Genomic DNA, 26,657 nt, shown 5'->3' on the forward strand with positions numbered 1-26,657 from the left:
GCTGTATCCCTTGGACCTTCATATTTACGATGAAACCCAGAAATTGCATCAGAATTAAATTGGAAAAGCACAATACCGACGTAAGTACAAGAAAACTGTCTCATCTTACTGTTTATGTTTTGAACCATTCCTGTGACACTAGTTAAAGATTCCGATGCTTCACTTCAGGTTTACTGTATCCCTGTGACCTTCTTATTGACGACGAATCATAGAAATTGCATCGGAATTAAATACAAAAGGCACAATGCCGACATAAGTACATGTAAACTGTCACTTCTTACTGTCTATGCTTTGAACCATTCATGTGACACTAGTTATAGATTCCGATGCTTCACTTCAGGTTTACTGTATCCCCCTGACCTTCTTATTGACGATGAAACACAGAAATTGCATCGGAATTAAATACGAAAGGCAGTATGCCGAGTGAAGTACAAGGAGACTGATTCTATCTATCGTCTATGTTTTGAACCATTCCGATGACACTAGTTATAGATTCCGATGCTTCACTTCAGGTTTAGTGTATCCCTCTGACCTTCTTATTGACGATGAAACACAGAAATTGCATCGGAATTAAATACAAAAGGCACAAAGCTGACTTAAGTACAAGAAAACTGACTTTTCTTACTGTCTATGTTTTGAACCATTCCTGTGACACTAGTTATAGATTCCGATGTTTAACTTCAGGTTTACTGTATCCCTCTGACACACTTATTGACAATGAAACACAGCAGTTGCATCCGAATTACATACAAAAGGCACAATGCCGACTTAAGTACAAGAAGACTGACTCTTCTTACTGTCTATCTTTTGAACCATTCCTGTGACTCTAGTTATGGATTCCGATGCTGCACTTCAGGTTTACTGTATCCGTCTGATCTTCTTATTGACGATGAAACACAGACATTGCATCGGAATTAAATATAAAAGGCACAATGCCGACTTAAGTACACAAAGATTGACTCTTCTTACTCTCTATGTTTGAACCATTCCTGTGACAATAGTTAAATATTCCGATGCTTCACTTCAGGTTAACTGTATCCCTCTGACGTTCTTATTGACGATCAAAATCAGAAAATTGATCGGAATTATATACAAAAGGCACAATGCCGACTCAAGTGCAAGAAGACTGGCTCTTCTTACAGTCTATGATTTGAACCATTCCTGTGACACTAGTTACGGATTCCGATGCTGCACTTCAGGTTTACTGTATCCCTCTGACCTTCTTATTGACGATGAAACACACAAATTGCAGCGGAAAATAAATACAAAAGGCACAATGCCGACTTAAATACAAGAAGATTGACTCTTCCTACTGTCTATGTTTTGAACCATTACTGTGACACTAGTTATAGATTCCGATGCTTCCCTTCAGGTTTACTGTATCCCTCTGACCATCTTATTGACGATGAAACACAGAAATTGCATCGGAATTAATTACAAAAGGCACAATGCCGACTCAAGTACAAGAAGACTGGCTCTTCTTACTGTCTTTGTTTTGAACCATTCCTGTGACACTAGCTATAGATTCCTATGCTTCACTTCAGGTTTACTGTATCCCTCTGACCTTCTTATTGACGATGAAACACAGAAATTGAATCGGAATTATATACAAAAGGCACAATGTCGACTTAAGTACATGAAGACTGACTCTTCTTACTGTCTATGTTTTGAACCATTCCTGTGACACTAGTTATAGATTCCGATGCTTCACTTCAGGTTAACTGTATCCCTCTGACCTTCTTATTGACGATCAAACACAGAAAATTGATCGGAATTATATACAAAAGGCACAATGCCGACTCAAGTACGAGAAGACTGGCTCCTCTTACTGTCTAAGATTTGAACCATTCCTGTGACACTAGTTATAGGTTCCGATACTTAACTTCAGGTTCACTGTATCCAGCTGACCATCGTATTGACGATGAAGCACAGTAATTGCATCGGAATTAATTACAAAAGGCACAATGCCGACTTAAGTACAAGAAGACTGACTCTTCTTACTGTCTATGTTTTGAACCATTCCTGTGACACTAGTTATAGATTCCGATGCTTCACGTCAGTTTTACCTTATCCCTCTGACCTTCTTATTGACGATGAAACACAGAAACTACATCGGAATTAAATACAAAAGGCACAATGCCGACTTAAGTTCAAGAAGACTGACTCTTCTTATTGTCTATGTTTTGGACCATTCCTGTGACACTAGTTATAGATTCCGATGCTTTACTGTAGGTTTACTGTACCCAGCTGACCTTCTTATTGACGATGAAACACAGAAATTGCATCGGCATTTTATACCAAAGGCACAATGCCGACTTAAGTACAAGAAGACTGACTCTTCTTACTGTCTATGCTTTGAACCATTCCTGTAACACTAGTTATAGATTACGATGCTTTTCGTCTGGTTTACTGTAGTCCTCTGACCTTCTTATTGACGATGAAACACAGAAATTGCATCTTAATTAAGTACAAAAGGCACAATGCCGACTTAAGTACAAGAAGACTGACTCTTCTTACTGTCTATGTTTTGAACCATTTCTGTGACACTAGTTATAGATTTCGATGCTTCACTTCAGGCTTACTGTATCCCCCTGACCGTCTTATTGACTAAGATATACAGATATTGCATCGGAATAAAAATACAAAAGGCACAATGCCGACTTAAGTACAAGGAGACTTATCCTTCTAACTGTCTATGTTCTGAACCATTCCTGTGACACTAGTTACAGAGTCCGATGCTTCACTTCAGGTTTACTGTATCCCTCTGAGCTTCTTATTATCGATGAAACACAGAAATTGCATCGGAATTATATACAAAACTCAGAATGCCGCATTCAGTACAAGAAGACTGACTCTTCTCACTGTCTATGTTTTGAACCATTCCTGTGACACTAGTTATAGATTCCGATGCTTCTCTTCAGGTTTACTGTATCCCTCTGACCTTCTTATTAACGATGAAACACAGAAATTGTATCTTCATTAAATACAAAAGGCACAATGCCGACTTAAGTACAAGAATTCTGACTCTTTGTACTGTCTATATTTTGAACCACCCCTGTGACACTAGTTATAGATACCGATGCTTCACTCCAGGTTTGCTGTATCCCTTGGGCCTTCATATTTACGATGAAACACAGAAATTGCATCAGAATTATATTGGAAAGGCACAATACCGACTTACGTACAAGAAAACTGACTCATCTTACTGTTTATGTTTTGAACCATTTCTCTGACACTAGTTAAAGATTCCGATGCTTCACTTCAGGTTTTACTGTATCCCTGTGACCTTCTTATTGACGACGAATCATAGAAATTGCATCGGAATTAAATACAATAGGCACAATGCCGACATAAGTACAAGTAAACTGACACTTCTTACTGTCTATGCTTTGATCTATTCCTGTGACACTAGTTATAATTCCGATGCTTCACGTAGGTTTACTGTATCCCCCTGACCTTCTTATTGACGATGAAACACAGAAATTGAATCGGAATTAAATACAAAAGGCAGTATGCCGAGTGAAGTACAAGAAGGCTGATTCTATCTATTGTCTATGTTTTGAACCATTCCGATGACACTAGTTATAGATTCCGATGCTTCACTTCAGGTTTAGTGTATCCGTCTGACCTTCTTATTGACGATGAAACACAGAAATTGCATCGGAATTAATTACAAAAGGCACAATGCCGACTCAAGTACAAGAAGACTGGCTCTTTTTACTGTCTTTGTTTTGAACCATTCCTGTGACACTAGCTATAGATTCCTGTGCTTCACTTCAGGTTCTGACCTTCTTATTGACGATGAAACACAGAAATTGAATCGGAATTATATACAAAAGGCACAATGCCGACTTAAGTACAAGAAGACTGACTCTTCTTACTGTCTATGTTTTGAACCATTCCTGTGACACTAGTTATAGATTCCGATGCTTCACTTCAGGTTAACTGTATCCCTCCGACCTTCTTATTGACGATCAAACACAGAAAATTGATCGGAATTATATACAAAAGGCACAATGCCGACTGAAGTACAAGATTACTAGCTCCTCTTACTGTCTATGATTTGAACCATTCCTGTGACACTAGTTATAGGTTCCGATACTTAACTTCAGGTTCACTGTATCCAGCTGACCATCTTATTGACGATGTAACACAGAAATTGCATCGGAATTAAATACAAAAGGCACAATGCCGACTTAAGTACAAGAAGACTGACTCTTCTTACTGTCTATGTTTTGAACCATTCCTGTGACACTAGTTATAGATTCCGATGCTTCACGTCAGTTTTACCTTTTCCCTCTGACCTTCTTATTGACGATGAAACACAGAAACTACATCGGAATTAAATACAAAAGGCACAATGCCGACTTAAGTTCAAGAAGACTGACTCTTCTTATTGTCTATGTTTTGGACCATTCCTGTGACACTAGTTATAGATTCCGATGCTTTACTTTTAGTTTACTGTACCCAGCTGACCTTCTTATTGACGATGAAACACAGAAATTGCATCAGCATTTTATACCAAAGGCACAATGCCGACTTAAGTACAAGAAGACTGACTCTTCTTACTGTCTATGTTTTGGACCATTCCTGTGACACTAGTTATAGATTCCGATGCTTCACGTCAGTTTTACCTTTTCCCTCTGACCTTCTTATTGACGATGAAACACAGAAACTACATCGGAATTAAATACAAAAGGCACAATGCCGACTTAAGTTCAAGAAGACTGACTCTTCTTATTGTCTATGATTTGAACCATTCCTGTAACACTAGTTATAGATTACGATGCTTTTCGTCTGGTTTACTGTAGTCCTCTGACCTTCTTATTGACGATGAAACACAGAAATTGCATCTTAATTAAATACAAAAGGCACAGTGCCGACTTCAGTACAAGAATACTGACTCTTCTTTATGTCTATGGTTTGAACCATTCCTCTGACACTAGTTATAGATTCCGATGCTTCACTTCAGGTTTACTGTATCCCTCTGACCTTCTTATTGACGATCAAGCACAGAAAAGTCATCGGAATTAAATACAAAAGGCACAATGCCAACTCAAGTACAAGAAGACTGGCTCTTCTTACTGTCTATGTTTGAACCATTCCTGTAACACTAGTTATAGATTACGATGCTTTTCGTCTGGTTTACTGTATCCCTCTGACCTTCTTATTAACGATGAAACACAGAAATTGTATCTTAATTAAATACAAAAGGCACAATGCCGACTTAAGTACAAGAAGACTGACTCTTCTTACTGTCAATGTTTCTACCACTCCTGTGACACTAGTTATAGATACCGATGCTTCACTTCAGGTTTACTGTATCCCCCTGATCTTCTTATTGACGATGAAACACAGAAATTGCATCGGAATTAAATATAAAAGGCATAATGCCGACTTAAGTACACAAAGACTGACTCTTCTTACTCTCAATGTTAGAACCATTCCTGTGACACTAGTTATGGATTCCGATGCTTCACTTTAGTTTTACTGTATCCCTCAGACCTTCTTATTGACCATCAAACACTGAAAATTGCATCGGAATTAAATACAAAAGGCACAATGCCGACTTAAGTACAAGAAGACTGACTCTTCTTACTGTCTATGTTTTGAACCATTCCTGTGACACGAGTTATAGATTCCGATGCTTCACTTCAGTTTACTGTATCCCTCTGACCTTCTTATTGACGATGAAACACAGAAACTCCATCGGAATTAAATACAAAAGGCACAATGCCGACTTAAGTTCAAGAAGACTGACTCTTCTTAATGTCTATGATTTGGACCATGCCTGTGACTCTAGTTATAGATTCCGATGGTTTACTTCAGGTTTACTGTACCCAGCTGACCTTTTTATTGCCGATGAAACACAGAAATTGCATCGGCATTTTATACAAAAGCCACAATGCCGACTTAAGTACAAGAAGACTGACTCTTCTAACTGTCTATGTTTTGAACCATTCCTGTGACACTAGTTATAGATTCCGATGCTTCACTTCAGGTTTACTGTATCCATTTCACCTTCTTATTGACGATGAAACACAGATATTAAATCTTAATTAAATACAAAAGGCACAATGCCGACTTCAGTACAAGAACACTGACTCTTCTCACTGTCTATGGTTTGAACCATTCCTATGACACTAGTTATAGATTCCGATGCTTCACTTCAGGTTTACTGTATCCCTCTGACCTTCTTATTGGCGATCAAACACAGAAAATTCATCGGAATTAAATACAAAAGGCACAATGCCGACCCAAGTACAAGAAGACTGGCTCTTCTTACTGTCTATGTTTTGAACCATTCCTGTGACACTAGATATAGATTCAGATGCTTCACTTCAGGTTTACTGTATCCAGCTGACCTTCTTATTGACGATGAAGCACATAAATTGCATCGGAATTAAATACAAAAGGCACAATATAGACTAATGAACAAGAAGACTGACTGTACTTACTGTTTATGTTTTGAAATATTCCTGTGACACTAGTTATAGGTTCCGATGCTTCACTTCAGGTTTACTATTACCAGCTGACCTTCTTATTGACGATGAAACACAGAAATTGCATCGGAATTAAATACAAAAGGCACAATGCCGGCTTAAGTACAAGAAGATTGACTCTTCCTACTGTCTATGTTTTGAACCATTCCTGTGACACTAGTTATAGATTCTGATGCTTCACTTCAGGTTTACTGTATCCCTCTGACGCTCTTATTGACGATGAAACACAGAAGTTGCATCCGAATTAAATACAAAAGGCACAATGACGACCCAAGTACAAGAAGACTGGCTCTTCTTACTGTCTATGTTTTGAACCATTACTGTGACACTGGTTATAGATTCCAATGCTTCCCTTCAGGTTTACTGTATCCCTCTGACCTTCTTATTGACGATGAAACACAGAAATTGCATCGGAATTAAATACAAAAGGCACAATGCCGACTTAAGTACAAAAAGAGTGACTCTTCTTACTGTCTATGTTTTGAACCATTCCTGTGACACTAGTTATAGATTCCGATGCTTCACTTCAGGTTTACTGTATCCCACTGACTTTCTTAATGACGACAAAAGACAGAAATTGCATCTTCATTAAATACAAAAGGCACAATGCAGACGTAAGTACAAGAAGACTGACTCTTCTTACTGTCTATGTATTGAACCATTCCTGTGACACTAGTAATAGATTCCGGTGATTCACTTCAGGTTTACTGTATCCCTCTGACCTTATTGACGATCAAAAACAGAAAATTCATCGGAATTATATACAAAAGGCACAATGCCGACTCAAGTACAAGAAGACTGGCTCTTCTTACTGTCTATGATTTGAACCATTCCTGTGACACTAGTTATAGATTCCGATGCTTCACTTCAGTTTTACTGTATCCCTCTGACCTTCTTATTGACGATGAAACACAGAAATTGCATCGGAATTAAATACAAAAGGCACAATTCCGACTTAAGTACAAGAAGACTGGCTCTTCCTACTGTCTATGTTTGAACCATTCCTGTGACACTAGTTTTAGATTCCGATGCTTCACTTCAGGTTTTATGTATCCCTCTGACCTCCTTATTGACGATGAAACACAGCAATTGCATCTTAATTAAATACAAAAGGCACAATGCCGACTTAAGTACAAGAAGACTGGCTCTTCTTACTGTCTATGATTTGAACCATTCCTGTGACACTAGTTATAGATTCCGATGCTTCACTTCAGTTTTACTGTATCCCTCTGACCTTCTTATTGACGATGAAACACAGAAATTGCATCGGAATTAAATATAAAAGGCACAATGCCGACTTAAGTACACAAAGACTGACTCTTCTTACTCTCTATGTTTGAACCATTCCTGTGACACTAGTTATAGATTCCGATGCTTCACTTCAGGTTTACTGTATCCCTCTGACCTCCTTATTGACGATGAAACACAGATATTGCATCGGAATTAATTACAAAAGGCACAATGCCGACTCAAGTACAAGAAGACTGGCTCTTCTTACTGTCTTTGTTTTGAACCATTCCTGTGACACTAGCTATAGATTCCTATGCTTAACTTTAGGTTCACTGTATCCAGCTGACATTCTTATTGACGATGAAGCACAGAAATTGCGTCGGAATTAAATACAAAAGGCACTATGCCGACATAAGTACAAGAAGACTGACTCTTCTTACTGTCTATGTTTTGAACCATTCCTGTGACACGAGTTATAGATTCCGATGCTTCACTTCAGTTTACTGTATCCCTCTGACCTTCTTATTGACGATGAAACACAGAAACTCCATCGGAATTAAATACAAAAGGCACAATGCCGACCTAAGTTCAAGAAGACTGACTCTTCTTAATGTCTATGATTTGGACCATTCCTGTGACACTGGTTATAGATTCCGATGGTTTACTTCAGGTTTACTGTACCCAGCTGACCTTCTTATTGCCGATGAAACACAGATATTGCATCGGCATTTTATACAAAAGCCACAACGCCGACTTAAGTACAAGAAGACTGACTCTTCTTACTGTCTATGTTTTGAACCATTCCTGTGACACTAGTTATAGATTCCAATGCTTCACTTCAGGTTTACTGTATCCATTTCACCTTCTTATTGACGATGAAACACAGAAATTGCATCTTAATTAAATACAGACGGCACAATGCCGACTTAAGTACAAGAAGATTGACTCTTCTTACTTTCTGCTTTGAACCATTCCTGGGACACTAGTTATAGATTCCGATGCTTCACATCAGGTTTACTGTATCCCTCTGACCTTATTATTGACGATGAAACATAGATATTAAATCTTAATTAAATACAAAAGGCACAATGCCGACTTCAGTACAATAACACTGACTCTTCTCACTGTCTATGGTTTGAACCATTCCTATGACACTAGTTATAGATTCCGATGCTTCACTTCAGGTTTACTGTATCCAGCTGAACTTCTTATTGACGATGAAGCACATAAATTGCATCGGAATTAAATACAAAAGGCACAATACAGACTAATGAACAAGAAGACTGACTGTACTTACTGTTTATGATTTGAAATATTCCTGTGACACTAGTTATAGGTTCCGATGCTTCACTTCAGGTTTACTATTACCAGCTGACCTTCTTATTGACGATGAAACGCAGAAATTGCATCTTAATTAAATACAAAAGGCACAATGCCGACATAAGTACAAGAAGACTGACTCTTCTTACTCTCAATGTTTTCTACCATTCCTGTGACACTAGTTATAGATTCCGATGCTTCACTTCAGGTTTACTGTATCCCTCTGACCTTATTTTTGACGATGAAACTCAGAAATTGCATCGGAATTAAATACAAAAGGCACAATGCCGACTTAAGTACAAAAAGAGTGACTCTTCTTACTGTCTATGTTTTGAACCATTTCTGTGACACTAGTTATAGATTCCGATGCTTCACTTCAGGTTTACTGTATCCCACTGACTTTCTTATTGACGACAAAACACAGAATTTGCATCTTCATTAAATACAAAAGGCACAATGCAGACGTAAGTACAAGAAGACTGGCTCTTCTTACTGTCTATGATTTGAACCATTCCTGTGACACTAGTTATAGATTCCGATCCTTCACTTCAGTTTTACTGTATCCCTCTGACCTTCTTATTGACGATGAAACACAGAAATTGCATCGGAATTAAATACAAAAGGCACAATTCCGACTTAAGTACAAGAAGACTGACTCTTCCTACTGTCTATGTTTGAACCATTCCTGTGACACTAGTTTTAGATTCCGATGCTTCACTTCAGGTTTTATGTATCCCTCTGACCTCCTTATTGACGATGAAACACAGCAATTGCATCTTAATTAAATACAAAAGGCACAATGCCGACTTAAGTACAAGAAGACTCACTCTTCTTACTGTCAATGTTTCTACCATTCCTGTGACACTAGTTATGGATTCCGATGCTTCACTTCAGGTTTACTGTATCCCTCTTACCTTCTTATTGACGATTTAACACAGAAATTGCATCGGAATTAAATACAAAAGGCACAATGCCGGCTTAAGAACAAGAAGACTGACTCTTCTTACTGACTATGTTTTGAACCATTCCTGTGACACTAGTTATTGATTCCGATGCTTCACTCCCGGTTTACTGTATCCCTTGGACCTTCTTAATGACGATGAAACACAGATATTGCATCGGAATTAAATACAAAAGGCACAATGCCGACTTAAGTACAAGAAGACTGACTCTTCTTACTGACTATGTTTTAAAACCATTCCTGTGACACTAGTTATAGATTCCGATGCTTCACTCCAGGTTTACTGAATACCTTGGAATTCCTTATTGACAATGAAACACAGAAATTGCATCTGAATTAAATACAAAAGGCACAATGCCGACTTAAGTACAAGAAGACTGACTCTTCTTACTGTCTATGATTTGAACCATTCCTGTGACACTAGTTATAGATTCCGATGCTTTACTCCAGGTTTACTGTATCCCTTGGACCTTCTTATTAACGATAAACCACAGAAATTGCATCGGAATTAAATACAAAAGGCACAATGCCGACTTAAGTACAAGAAGACTGACCCTTCTTACTGAATTTGTTTTGAAAAATTCCTGTGACACTAGTTATAGATTCCGATGCTTAACTTCAGGTTTACTGTATCCCATGGACCTTCTTATTGACGATGAAACACAGAAATTGCATCGGAATTAAATAGAAAAGGGACAATGCCGACTTAAGTACAAGAAGACTGACTGTTCTCACTGTCAATGTTTTGAACCACTCCTGTGACAGTAGTTATAGATTCCGATGCTTAACTTCAGTTTTACTGTATCCCTCTGACCTTCTTATTGACGATGAAACACAGAAATTGTATCGGAATTAAATACAAAAGGCACAATGCCGACTTAAGAACAAGAAGACTGACTCTCCTTACTGACAATGATTTGAACCAATCCTGTGACACTAGTTATAGATTCCGATGCCTGCCTTCAGGTTTACTGTATCCCTTGGACCTTCTTATTGACGATGAAATACAGAAATTGCATCGGAATTTAATACAAAAAGCACAATGCCGACTTAAGTACATGAAGACTCACTTTTCTTACTGACTATGTTTTGAACCATTCCTGTGACACTAGTTATTGATTCCGATGCGTCACACCCGGTTTACTGTATCCCTTGGACCTTCTTAATGACGATGAAAAACAGATATTGCATCGGAATTAAATACAAAAGGCACAATGCCGACTTAAGTACAAGAAGACTGACTCTTCTTACTGACTATGTTTTAAAACCATTCCTGTGACACTAGTTATTGATTCCGATGCTTCACTCCCGGTTTACTGTATCCCTTGGACCTTCGTAATGACGATGAAACACAGATATTGCATCGGAATTAAATACAAAAGGCACAATGCCGACTTAAGTACAAGAAGACTGACTCTTCTTACTGACTATGTTTTAAAACCATTCCTGTGACACTAGTTATAGATTCCGATGCTTCACTCCAGGTTTACTGAATACCTTGGAATTCCTTATTGACGATGAAACACAGAAATTGCATCGGAATTAAATACCAAAGACACAATGCCGACTTAAGTACAAGAAGACTGACTCTTCTTACTGTCTACGTTTTGAACCATTCCTGTGACACTAGTCATGGATTCCGATGCTGCACTTCAGGTTTACTGTATCCCTCTGACCTCCTTATTGACGATGAAACACAGAAATTGCATCTTAATTAAATACAAAAGGCACAATGCCGACTTAAGTACAAGAAGACTCACTCTTCTTACTGTCAATGTTTCTACCATTCCTGTGACACTAGTTATAGATTCCGATGCTTCGCTACCGGTTTGCTGTATCCCTCTGATCTTCTTATTGACGATGAGACACAGAAATTGCATCGGAATTAAACATAAAAGACACAATGCCGACATAAGTACACAAAGACTGACTCTTCTTACTCTCTATGTTTGAACCATTCCTGTGACACTAGTTATGGATTCCGATGCTTCACTTCAGGTTTACTGTATCCCTCTGACCTTCTTATTGTCGACGAAACACAGAAATTGCATCGGAATTAAATACAAAAGGCCCAAAGCCGACTCAAGTACAAGAAGACTGACTCTTCTTACTGTCTATGTTTTGAACCATTCCTGTGACACTAGTTATAGATTCCGATGCTTCACTTCAGGTTTACTGTATCCCTCTGACCTCCTTATTGACGATCAAAAACAGAAAATTCATCGGAATTATATACAAAAAGCACAATGCCGACTCAAGTACAAGAAAACTGGCTCTTCTTACTGTCTATGTTTTGAACCATTCCTGTGACACTAGTTATAGATTCCGATGCTTCACTACAGGTTTACTGTATCCAGCTGACCTTCTTATTGACGATGAAGCACATAGATTGCATCGGAATTAAATACAAAAGGCACAATGCCGACTAATGAACAAGAAGACTGACTCTACTTACTGTTTATGTTTTGAAATATTCCTGTGACAGTAGTTATAGATTCCGATGCTTCACTTCAGGTTTACAATTACCAGCTGACCTTCTTATTGACGATGAAACACAGAAATTGCATTGGAATTAAATACATAAGGCACGATGCCGACTTAAGTACAAGAAAGCTGACTCTTCTTACTGTCTATGTTTTGAACCATTCCTGTGACACTAGTCATGGATTCCGATGCTGCACTTCAGGTTTACTGTATCCCTCTGACCTTCTTATTGACGATGAAACACACAAATTGCAGCGGAAAATAAATACAAAAGGCACAATGCCGACTTAAGTACAAGAAGATTGACTCTTCCTACTGTCTACGATTTGAACCATTCCTGTGACACTAGTCATGGATTCCGATGCATCACTTTAGGTTTACTGTATCCCTCTGACGCTCTTATTGACGATGAAACACAGAAGTTGCATCCGAATTAAATACAAAAGGCACAATGACGACCCAAGTACAAGAAGACTGGCTCTTGTTACTGTCTATGTTTTGAACCATTTTTGTGACACTAGTTATAGATTCCGATGCTTCCCTTCAGGTTTTCTGTATCCCTCTGACCTAATTATTGACGATGAAACACAGAAATTGCATCTTAACTAAATACAAAAGGCACAATGACGACTTAAGTACAAGAAGACTGACTCTTCTTACTGTCAATGTTTTCTACCATTCCTGTAACACTAGTTATAGATTACGATGCTTTACGTCTGGTTTACTGTAGTCCTTCTGACCTTCTTATTGACGATGAAACACAGAAATTGCATCTTAATTAAATACAAAAGGCACAATGCCGACCTCAGTACAAGAATACTGACTCTTCTTACTGTCTATGGTTGAACCATTCCTCTGACACTAGTTATAGATTCCGATGCTTCACTTCAGGTTTACTGTATCCCTCTGACCATTTTATTGACGATCAAGCACAGAAAATTCATCGGAATTAAATACAATAGGCACAATGCCAACTCAAGTACAAGAAGACTGGCTCTTCTTACTGTCTATGTTTTGAACCATTTCTGTGACACTAGTTATAGATTCCGATGCTTCACTTCAGGCTTACTGTATCCCTCTGACCTTCTTATTGACTAAGATATACGGATATTGCATCGGAATTAAATACAAAAGGCACAATGCCGACTTAAGTACAAGATGACTTACCCTTCTTACTGTCTATGTTTTGAACCTTTTCTGTGAGACCGGTTTTAGATTCTGATGCTTCACTTCAGGTTTACTGTCTCCCTTGGACCTTCTTATTGACGACGAAACACAGAAATTGCAACGGAATTACATGCAAAAGGCACAATCCCGACTTAAGTACAAGAAAACAGACTCTTCTTAATATCTATGTTATGAACCATTCCTGTGACACTAGTTATAGATTCTGATGCTTCACTTCAGGTTTACTGTACCCAGCTGACCTTCTTATTGACGATGAAACACAGAAATTGCATTGGAATTAAATACATAAGGCACGATGCCGACTTAAGTACAAGAAAGCTGACTCTTCTTACTGTCTATGTTTTGAACCATTCCTGTAACCCTAGTTATCGATACCGATGCTTCACTTCGGATTTACTGTATCACCCCGACCGTCGTATTGACGATGAACACAGACATTGCATCGGAATTAAATACAAAAGGCATAATGCCTACTCAAGTACAAGAAAACTGACTCTTCTCCCTGTCTATGTTTTGAACCATTCCTGCGACACTAGTTATAGATTCAGACTCTTCACTTCAGGTTTACTGTATCCAGCTGAGCTTCTTATTGACGATGAAACACAGAAATTGCATCGGAATTAAATGCAAAATGCACAATGGCGAGTGAAGTACAAGAAGACTGACCCTATCTATTGCCTATGTTTTGAACCATTACTGTGACACTAGTTTTACATTCCGATGCTTCACTCCAGGTTTACTGTATCCCTCTACCCTCCTTATTGACGATGAAACACAGAAATTGCATCATAATTGAATACGAAAGGCTCAATGCGGACTTAAGTACAGGAAGACTTACTCTTCTAACTGTCTATGTTTTGAACCATACCTGTGGCACTAGTTATAGATTCCGATGCTTCACTTCAGGTTTACTGTATTCCTCTGACCTTCTTATTGACGATGAAACACAGAAAATGCATCGGAATTATACAGAAGAGGCACAATGCCGATTTAAGCACAAGAATACTGACTCTTCTTACTGTCTATGTTTTTAACCGTCGCTGAGACACTAGTTATAGATTCCGATGCTTCTCTCCAGGTATACTGTATCCCTTGAAATTCTTATTGACGATGAAACACAGAAATTGCATCGGAATTAAATACAAAAGTTACAATGCAGACTTAAGTACAAGACGACTGACTCTTCTTACTGTCTATGTTTTGAACCATTCCTGTGAAAGTAGTTACAGATTCCGATGCTTAACTTCAGGTTTACTGTATCCCTCTGACCTTCTTATTGACGATGAAACACAGAAATTGCATCGGAATTAAATAGAAAAGGCACAATGCCGACTTAAGTACAAGACGACTGACTCTTCTTACTGTTTATGTTTTGAACCATTCCTGTGACACTAGTTATAGATTCCGATGCTTAACTCCAGGTTTACTGCATCCCTTGGACCTTCTTATTGACAATGAAACACAGAAATTGCATCGGAATTAAGTACAAAAGGCACAATGCCAACTTAAGTACAAGAAGACTGACTCTTCTTACTGACTATGCTTTGAACCATTCCTGTGACACTAGTTATAGATTCCGATGCTTCACTTCAGGTTTACTGTATCCCTTGGACCCTCTTATTGACGATGAAACACAGAAATTGCATCGGAATTAATTACAAAAGGCACAATTCCGACGTAAGTTCAAGATGACTGACTCTTCTTACTGTCTATGTTTTGAACCATTCCTGTGACACTAGTTATAGATTCCGATGCTTCACTCCAGGTTTACTGTGTCCCATGGACCTTCTTATTGACGATGAAACACAGAAATTGCATCGGAATTAAATACAAAAGGCACAATGCCGACTTAAGTACAAGAAGACTGACTCTTCTTACTGACTATGTTTTGAACCACTCCTGTGACACTAGTAATAGTTTCCGATGCTTCACTTCAGGTTTACTGTGTCCCTCAGACCTTGTTATTGAAGATGAAACACAGAAATTGCATCGGAATAAAATACAAAACTCACAATGCCGACATAAGTACGAGAAGACTGACTCTTCCTAGTGTCTATGTTTTGAACCACTTCTGTGACACTACTTATAGATTCCGATCCTTCACTTAGGGTTAACTGTATCCCTCTGACCTTCTTATTGACGATGAAACACAGAAATTGCATCGGAATTAAATAGAAAAGGCACAATGCCGACTTATGTAGAAGACGACTGACTCTTCTTACTGTCTATGTTTTGAACCATTCCTGTGAAAGTAGTTACAGATTCCGATGCTTAACTTCAGGTTTCCTGTATCCCTCTGACCTTCTTGTTGACGATGAAACACAGAAATTGCATCGGAATTAAATAGAAAAGGCACAATGCCGACTTAAGTACAAGACGACTGACTCTTCTTACTGACTATGTTTTGAACCATTCCTGTGACACTAGTTATAGATTCCCATGCTTCACTCCAGGTTTACTGTATCCCTTGGACCTTCTTATTGACGATGAAACACAGAAAATGCATCAGAATCAAAAAGAAAAGGCACAATGCCGACTTAAGTACAAGACGACTGACTCTTCTTATTGTCTATGTTTTGAACCATTCCTGTGACACTAGTTATAGATTCCGATGCTTCACTACAGGTTTACTGTATACCTCTGACCTTCTTATTGACGATGAATCACAGAAATTGCATCGTTATTAAGTACAAAAGGCACAATGCTGACTTAAGTACAAGAATACTGACTCTTCTTATTGTCTATGTTTTGAACCATCCCTGTGACACCAGTTATAGATTCCGATACTTCACTCCAGGTTTACTGTATCCTTTGGACCTTCTTATTTACGATGAGTCACAGAAATTGCATCGGAATTAAATTGGAAAGGCACAATACCGACTTAAGTACAAGAAGACTGACTCTTCTTACTGACTATGTTTTGAACCATTCCTGTGACACTAGTTATAGATTCCGATGCTTCACCCCAGGTTTACTGTATCCCTTGGACCTCCTTATTGACGATGAAACACAGAAATTGCATCGGAATTAAATAGAAAAGACACAATGTCAACTTAAGTACAAGAAGACTGCCTCGTCCTACTGTCTATGTTTTGAACCATCCCTGTGACACTAGTTATAGATTCCGATGCTTCACTACAGGTTTACTGTATACCTCTGACCTTCTTATTGACGATGAATCACAGAAATTGCATCGGAATTAAATAAAAAGACACAATGCCGACTTAAGTCCAAGATGACTAACTCTTCCTACTGTCTATGATTTGAACTTTTGCTGTGACAATAGTTATAGATTCCGATTTTTCACTTCAGGTTTACTCTATCCCTTGGACCTTCTTATTGACGATGAGACACAGAAATTGCATCGGAATTAAATACAAACGGCACAATGCCGACATAAGTACAAGAAGACTGACTGTTCCTACTGTCTATGTTTTGAACCATTCCTATGACACTAGTTATAGATTCCGATGCTGCACTCCAGGTATTCTGTATCCCTTGGACCTTCTTATTGACGATGAAACACAGAAATTGCATCGGAATTAAATACAAAAGGCACAATGACGACCTAAGTACAAGAAGACTGACTCTTCTTCATGTCTATGATTGAACCATTCCTGTGACACTAGTTATAGATTCCGATACCTCAGTTCAGATTTACTGTATACCTCTGTCCTTCTTATTGACGATGAAACACAGAAATTGCATCGGAATTAAATACAAAAAGCACAATGCCGACATAAGTACAAGAAGACTGACTCTTCTTACTGTCTATGTTTTGAACCATTCCTGTGACACTAGTTATAGATTCCGATGCTTCACTTCAGGTTTACTGTATCCCTCTGACCTTCTTATTGACGATGAAACACAGAAATTGCATCGGAATTAAATAAAAAAGGCACAATGCCGACATAAGAACAAGAAGACTGACTCTACCTACTGTCTGTGTTTTGAACCATTCCTCTGACACTAGTTATAGATTCCGATGCTTCACTCCAGGTTTACTGTATCCCTTGGACCTTCTTATTTACGATGAAACACAGAAATTGCATTGGAAATAAATTGAAAAGGCACAATGCCGACTTAAGTACTAGAAGACTGACTCTTCCTACTGTCTATGTTTTGAACCATTCCTGTGACATTGGTTACAGATTCCGATGCTTCACTTCAGGTTTAATGTATCCCTTGGACCTTCTTGTTGACGATGAAACTCAGAAATTGCATCGGAATTAAATACAAAAGGCACAAAGCCGACTTAAGTACAAGAAGAGTGATTCTTCTTTCTGACTTAGTTTTGATTCATTCCTGTGACACTAGGTATAGATTCCGATGCTTCACTCAAGGTTTACTGTATCCCTTGGACCTTCTTATTGACAATGATACACAGAAATTGCATCGGAATTAAATACAAAAGGCACAATGCCGACTTAAGTACAAGAAGACTGACTCTTCTTACTGACTATGATTTGAACCATTCCTGTGACACTAGTTATTGATTCCGATGCTTCACTCCCGGATTACTGTATCCCTTGGACCTTCTTATTGACGATGAAACACAGAAATTGCATCGGAATTGAATACAAAGTGCACAATGCCGACTTAAGTACAAGAAGACTGCCTCTTAATACTGTCTATGTTTTGAACCATTCCTGTGAAACTAGTTACAGATTCCGATGCTTCACTACAGGTTTACTGTATACCTCTGACCTTCTTATTGACGATGAAACACAGAAATTGCATCGGAATTAAATAAAAAGACACAATGCCGACTTAAGTACAAGAAGACTAACTCTTCCTACTGTCTATGTTATGAACTTTTGCTGTGACAATAGTTATAGATTCCGATGTTTCACTTCAGGTTTACTGTATCCCTTGGACCTTCTTATTGACGATGAGACACAGATATTGCATCGGAATTAAATACAAACGGCACAACGCCGACTTAAGAACAAGCAGACGGGCTCTCCTTACCGTCTATGTTTTGAACCTTTCCTGTGGGACCATTTTTAGATTACGAAGGTTCACTTCAGGTTTACTGTATCCCTTGGACATTCTTATTAACGATGAATAACAGAAATTGCATCGGAATTATTTACTAAATGCACAATGCCGTCATAAGTACAAGAAGACTGACTCTTCTTACTGACTATGATTTGAACCATTCCTGTGACACTAGTTATAGATTCCGCTGCTTCACTCCAGCTTAACTGTATCCTTTGGACCTTCTTATTGACGATGAAACACAGAAATTGCATCGGAATTAAATACAATAGGCACAATGCCGACTTAAGTACAAGAAGGCTGACTCTTCTTACTGTCTCTGTTTTGAACCTGTCATGTGACACTAGTTATAGATTCCGATGCTTCACTCCAGGTTTACTGTATTCCTTGGACCTTCGTATTGACGATGAAACACAGAAATCGGATAGGAATTAAATTACAAAGGCACAATGCCGACTTAAGTACAAGAAGACTGACTCTTCTTACTGACTATCTTTTGAACCATTCCTGTGACACCAGTTATAGATTCCGATGCTTCACTTCCGGTTTACTGTATCCCTTGGACTTTCTTACTGACGATGAAACACAGAAATTGCATTGGAATTAAATAGAAAAGGCACAATCCCGACATAAGTACAAGAAGACTGACTCTTCCTACTGTCTATGTTTTGAACCATTCCTGTGACACTAGTTATAGATTCCGATGCTGCACTCCAGGTATTCTGTATCCCTTGGACCTTCTTATTGACGATGAAACACAGAAATTGCATCGGAATTAAATACAAAAGGCACAATGCCGACTTAGGTACAAGAAGACTGACTCTTCTTACTGACTATGTTTTGAACCATTCCTGTGACACTAGTTATAGATTCCGGGGCTTCATTTCAGGTTTACTGTATCCCTTGGACCTTCGTATTGACGATGAAACACAGACATTGCATCAGAATTAAATACAAAAGGTACAATGCCAACTTAAGTACAAGTAGACTGACTCTTCTTACTGTCTGTTATGAACCTAACCTGTGAGACCAGTTTTAGATTCCGATGCTTCACTTCAGGTTTACTGTATCCCTTGGACCTTTTTATTGACGATGAAACAAAAAAATTGCATCGGAATTAAATACAAAAGGCACAATGCCGACTTAAGAACTAGACGACTGACTCTTCTTACTGTCTATGCTTTGAATGATTCCTGTGAGACCACTTTTAGATTACGATGCTTACCTTCAGGTTTACTGTATCCATTGGGCCTTCTTATTGACGATGAAACACAGAAATTGCATCGGAATTAAATACAAAGGGCACAATGCCGACGTAAGTTCAAGAAGACCGACTCTTCTTACTGTCTATGTTTTGAACCATTCATGTGACACTAGTTATAGATTCCGATGCTTCACTCCAGGTTTACTGTATCCCTTGTACCTTCTCATTGACGATGTAACACAGAAATTGCATCAGAATTAAATACAAAAGGCAGAATGCCGTCTTAAGTACAAGAAGACTGACTTATCTTACTGTCTATGTTTTGAACCTGCCATGTGACACTCGTTATAGATTCCGATGCTTCACTCCAGGTTTACTGTATCTCTTATACCTTCTCATTGACGATGAATCACAGAAATTGCATTGGACTTAAATAGAAAAGGCACAATCCCTACATAAGTACAAGAAGACTGACTCTTCCTACTGTCTATGTTTTGAACCATTCGTGTGACACTAGTTATAGATTCCGATGCTTCACATCATGTTTACTGTATCCCTCTTACCTTCGTATTGACGATGAAACACAGAAATTGCATGGGAAATAAATACAAAAGGCACAATGCCGGCTTAAGTACAAGAATACTGACTCTTCTTACTGTCTATGATTTGAACCATCCCTGTGACACTAGTTATAGACTCCGATGCTTCACTCCAGGTTTACTGTATCCCTAGGACATTCTTATTGACGATGAAACACAGAAATTGCATCGGAATTAAATACAAACGGCACAAGGCCGACTTAAGTACAAAAAGACCTACTCTTCCTACTGTCTATGATTTGAACCATTCCTGTGACACTAGTTATAGATTCCGATGCTTCATTTCAGGTGTATTGTATCGCTTGGAGCTTCTTGTTGACGATGAAAGACAGAAATTGCATCGGAATTAAATACAAAAGGCACAATGCCGACTTAAGTACAAGAAGACTGACTCTTCTTACTGACTATGTTTTGAACCATTCCTGTGACACTAGTTATAGTTTCCGATGCTTCACTCCAGGTTTACTGTATACCTTGGACATCCTTATTGACGATGAAACACAGAAATTGCATCGGAATTAAATACAAGAAGCACAATGCCGACTTAAGTACAAGAAGACTGACTCTTCTTACTGTCTATGTTTTGAACCATTCCTGTGACACTAGTTATAGATTCCGATGCTTCACTAAAGGTTTACCGTATCCCTTGGACCTTCTTATTAACGATAAAACACAGAAATTGCATCGGAATGAAATACAAAAGGCACAATGCCGACTTAAGTACAAGAAGACTGACCCTTCTTACTGACTATGTTTTGAACAATTCCTGTGACACTAGTTATAGATTCCGATGCTTCACTTCAGAATTACTGTATCCCATGGACTTTCTTATTGACGATGAAGCACAGAAATTGCATCGGAATTAAATAGAAATGGCAAAATGCCGGCTTAAGTACAAGAAGACTGACTCTTCCTACTGTCTATGTTTTGAATCATTCCTGTGACACTAGTTATAGTTTCTAATGCTTAACTACAGGTTTACTGTATCCCTCCGACCTTCTTATTGACGATGAAACACATAAATTGCATCGGAATTAAATAAAAAGGCACAATGCCGATTTAAGTACAACAAGACTGACTCTTCCTACTGTCTATGTTTTGAACCATTCCTGTGACACTAGTTATAGGTTCCGATGCTTCACTTCAGGTTTACTGTATCGCTTGGACCTACTTATTGACGATGAAACACAGAAATTGCATCGGAAGTAAACACAAAAGGCACAATGCCGACTTAAGTACAAGAATACTGACTCTTCTTGCTGACTATGTTTAAACCTTTCCTGTGACACTAGTTATAGATTCCGATGCTTAACTTCAGGTTTACTGTATCCCTCTGACCTTCTTATTGACGATGACACACAGAAATTGCATCGGAATTAAATACAGAAGACACAATGCCGACTTAAGTACAAGAAGACTGACTCTTCTTACTGACTAGGTTTTGAACCATTCCTGTGACACCAGTTACGGATTCCGATGCTTCACTTCAGGTTTACTGTATCCCTCTTACCTTCTTATTGACGATTTAACACAGAAATTGCATCGGAATTAAATACAAAAGGCACAATGCCGGCTTAAGAACAAGAAGACTGACTCTTCTTACTGACTATGTTTTGAACCATTCCTGTGACACTAGTTATTGATTCCGATGCTTCACTCCCGGTTTACTGTATCCCTTGGACCTTCTTAATGACGATGAAACACAGATATTGCATCGGAATTAAATACAAAAGGCACAATGCCGACTTAAGTACAAGAAGACTGACTCTTCTTACTGACTATGTTTTAAAACCATTCCTGTGACACTAGTTATAGATTCCGATGCTTCACTCCAGGTTTACTGAATACCTTGGAATTCCTTATTGACAATGAAACACAGAAATTGCATCTGAATTAAATACAAAAGGCACAATGCCGACTTAAGTACAAGAAGACTGACTCTTCTTACTGTCTATGATTTGAACCATTCCTGTGACACTAGTTATAGATTCCGATGCTTTACTCCAGGTTTACTGTATCCCTTGGACCTTCTTATTAACGATAAACCACAGAAATTGCATCGGAATTAAATACAAAAGGCACAATGCCGACTTAAGTACAAGAAGACTGACCCTTCTTACTGAATTTGTTTTGAAAAATTCCTGTGACACTAGTTATAGATTCCGATGCTTAACTTCAGGTTTACTGTATCCCATGGACCTTCTTATTGACGATGAAACACAGAAATTGCATCGGAATTAAATAGAAAAGGGACAATGCCGACCTAAGTACAAGAAGACTGACTGTTCTCACTGTCAATGTTTTGAACCACTCCTGTGACAGTAGTTATAGATTCCGATGCTTAACTTCAGTTTTACTGTATCCCTTTGACCTTCTTATTGACGATGAAACACAGAAATTGTATCGGAATTAAATACAAAAGGCACAATGCCGACTTAAGAACAAGAAGACTGACTCTCCTTACTGACAATGATTTGAACCAATCCTGTGACACTAGTTATAGATTCCGATGCCTGCCTTCAGGTTTACTGTATCCCTTGGACCTTCTTATTGACGATGAAATACAGAAATTGCATCGGAATTTAATACAAAAAGCACAATGCCGACTTAAGTACATGAAGACTCACTTTTCTTACTGACTATGTTTTGAACCATTCCTGTGACACTAGTTATTGATTCCGATGCGTCACACCCGGTTTACTGTATCCCTTGGACCTTCTTAATGACGATGAAAAACAGATATTGCATCGGAATTAAATACAAAAGGCACAATGCCGACTTAAGTACAAGAAGACTGACTCTTCTTACTGACTATGTTTTAAAACCATTCCTGTGACACTAGTTATTGATTCCGATGCTTCACTCCCGGTTTACTGTATCCCTTGGACCTTCGTAATGACGATGAAACACAGATATTGCATCGGAATTAAATACAAAAGGCACAATGCCGACTTAAGTACAAGAAGACTGACTCTTCTTACTGACTATGTTTTAAAACCATTCCTGTGACACTAGTTATAGATTCCGATGCTTCACTCCAGGTTTACTGAATACCTTGGAATTCCTTATTGACGATGAAACACAGAAATTGCATCGGAATTAAATACCAAAGACACAATGCCGACTTAAGTACAAGAAGACTGACTCTTCTTACTGTCTACGTTTTGAACCATTCCTGTGACACTAGTCATGGATTCCGATGCTGCACTTCAGGTTTACTGTATCCCTCTGACCTCCTTATTGACGATGAAACACAGAAATTGCATCTTAATTAAATACAAAAGGCACAATGCCGACTTAAGTACAAGAAGACTCACTCTTCTTACTGTCAATGTTTCTACCATTCCTGTGACACTAGTTATAGATTCCGATGCTTCGCTACCGGTTTGCTGTATCCCTCTGATCTTCTTATTGACGATGAAACACAGAAATTGCATCGGAATTAAACATAAAAGACACAATGCCGACATAAGTACACAAAGACTGACTCTTCTTACTCTCTATGTTTGAACCATTCCTGTGACACTAGTTATGGATTCCGATGCTTCACTTCAGGTTTACTGTATCCCTCTGACCTTCTTATTGTCGACGAAACACAGAAATTGCATCGGAATTAAATACAAAAGGCCCAAAGCCGACTCAAGTACAAGAAGACTGACTCTTCTTACTGTCTATGTTTTGAACCATTCCTGTGACACTAGTTATAGATTCCGATGCTTCACTTCAGGTTTACTGTATCCCTCTGACCTCCTTATTGACGATCAAAAACAGAAAATTCATCGGAATTATATACAAAAAGCACAATGCCGACTCAAGTACAAGAAAACTGGCTCTTCTTACTGTCTATGTTTTGAACCATTCCTGTGACACTAGTTATAGATTCCGATGCTTCACTACAGGTTTACTGTATCCAGCTGACCTTCTTATTGACGATGAAGCACAGAAATTGCATAGGAATTGAATACAAATGGCACAATGCCGACTTAAGTACAAGAAGACTGACTCTTCTTACTGTCTACGTTTTGAACCATTCCTGTGACACTAGTTATAGATTCCGATGCTTCACTTCAGTTTTACTGTATCCCTCTGACCTTTTTATTGACGATGAAACACAGAAATTGCATCGGAATTAAATACAAAAGGCACAATTCCGACTTAAATACAAGAAGACTGACTCTTCCAACTGTCTATGTTTGAACCATTCCTGTGACACTAGTTTTAGATTCCGATGCTTCACTTCAGGTTTTCTGTATCCCTCTGACCTCCTTATTGACGATGAAACACAGAAATTGCATCTTAATTAAATACAAAAGGCACAATGCCGACGTATGTACAAGAAGACTCACTCTTCTTACTGTCAATGTTTCTACAATTCCTGTGAAACTAGTTATAGATTCCGATGCTTCACTACAGGTTTACTGTATCCCTCTGATCTTCTTATTGACGATGAAACACAGAAATTGCATCGGAATTAAATATAAAAGGCACAATGCCGACTTAAGTACACAAAGACTGACTCTTCTTATTCTCTATGTTTGAACCATTCCTGTGACACTAGTTATGGATTCCGATGCTTCACTTCAGGTTTACTGTATCCCTCTGACCTTCTTATTGTCGACGAAACACAGAAATTGCATCGGAATTAAATACAAAAGGCACAATGCCGACTTAAGTACAAGAAAACTGACTCTTCTTACTGTCTATGTTTTGAACCATTCCTGTGACACGAGTTATAGATTCCGATGCTTCACTTCAGTTTTACTGTATCCCTCTGACCTTCTTATTGACGATGAAACACAGAAACTGCATCGAAATTAAATACAAAAGGCACAATGCCGACTTAAGTTCAAGAAGACTGACTCTTCTTAATGTCTATGATTTGGACCATTTTTGTGACACTAGTTATTGATTCCGATGCTTTACTTCAGGTTTATTGTACCCAGCTGACCTTCTTATTGACGATGAAACACAGAAATTGCATCGGCATTTTATACAAAAGGCACAATGCCGACTTAAGTACAAGAAGACTAACTCTTCTTACTGTCTATGTATTGGACCATTCCTGTGACACTAGTTATAGATTACGATGCTTTACGTCTGGTTTACTGTAGTCCTCTGACCTTCTTATTGACGATGAAACACAGAAATTGCATCTTAATTAAATACAAAAGGCACAATGCCGACTTCAGTACAAGAAGATTGACTCTTCTTACTGTCTATGATTTGAACCATTCCTGTGACACTAGTTATAGATTCCGATGCTTCACATCAGGTTTACTGTATCCCTCTGACCTTATTATTGACGATGAAACACAGGTATTAAATATTAATTAAATACAAAAGGCACAATGCCGACTTCAGTACAAGATCACTGACTCTTCTTACTGTCTATGGTTTGAACCATTCCTGTGACACTAGTTATAGATTCCGATGCTTCACTTCGGGTTTACTGTATCCCTCTGACCTTCTTATTGACGATCAAACACAGAAAATTCATCGGAATTAAATACAAAAGGCACCATGCTGACCCAAGTACAAGAAGACTGGCTCTTCTTACTCTCTATGTTTTGAACCATTCCTGTGACACTAGATATAGATTCAGATGCTTCACTTCAGGTTTACTGTATCCAGCTGACCTTCTTATTGACGATGAAGCACATAAATTGCATCGGAATTAAATACAAAAGGCACAATGCCGACTAATGAACAAGAAGACTGACTCTACTTACTGTTTATGTTTTGAAATATTCCTGTGACAGTAGTTATAGATTCCGATGCTTCACTTCAGGTTTACAATTACCAGCTGACCTTCTTATTGACGATGAAACACAGAAATTGCATTGGAATTAAATACATAAGGCACGATGCCGACTTAAGTACAAGAAAGCTGACTCTTCTTACTGTCTATGTTTTGAACCATTCCTGTGACACTAGTCATGGATTCCGATGCTGCACTTCAGGTTTACTGTATCCCTCTGACCTTCTTATTGACGATGAAACACACAAATTGCAGCGGAAAATAAATACAAAAGGCACAATGCCGACTTAAGTACAAGAAGATTGACTCTTCCTACTGTCTACGATTTGAACCATTCCTGTGACACTAGTTATAGATTCCGATGCATCACTTTAGGTTTACTGTATCCCTCTGACGCTCTTATTGACGA

This window comes from Schistocerca piceifrons, chromosome 9, assembly GCF_021461385.2.
Source record: "Schistocerca piceifrons isolate TAMUIC-IGC-003096 chromosome 9, iqSchPice1.1, whole genome shotgun sequence".
In the NCBI taxonomy this organism is placed as follows: Eukaryota; Metazoa; Arthropoda; class Insecta; order Orthoptera; family Acrididae; genus Schistocerca; species Schistocerca piceifrons.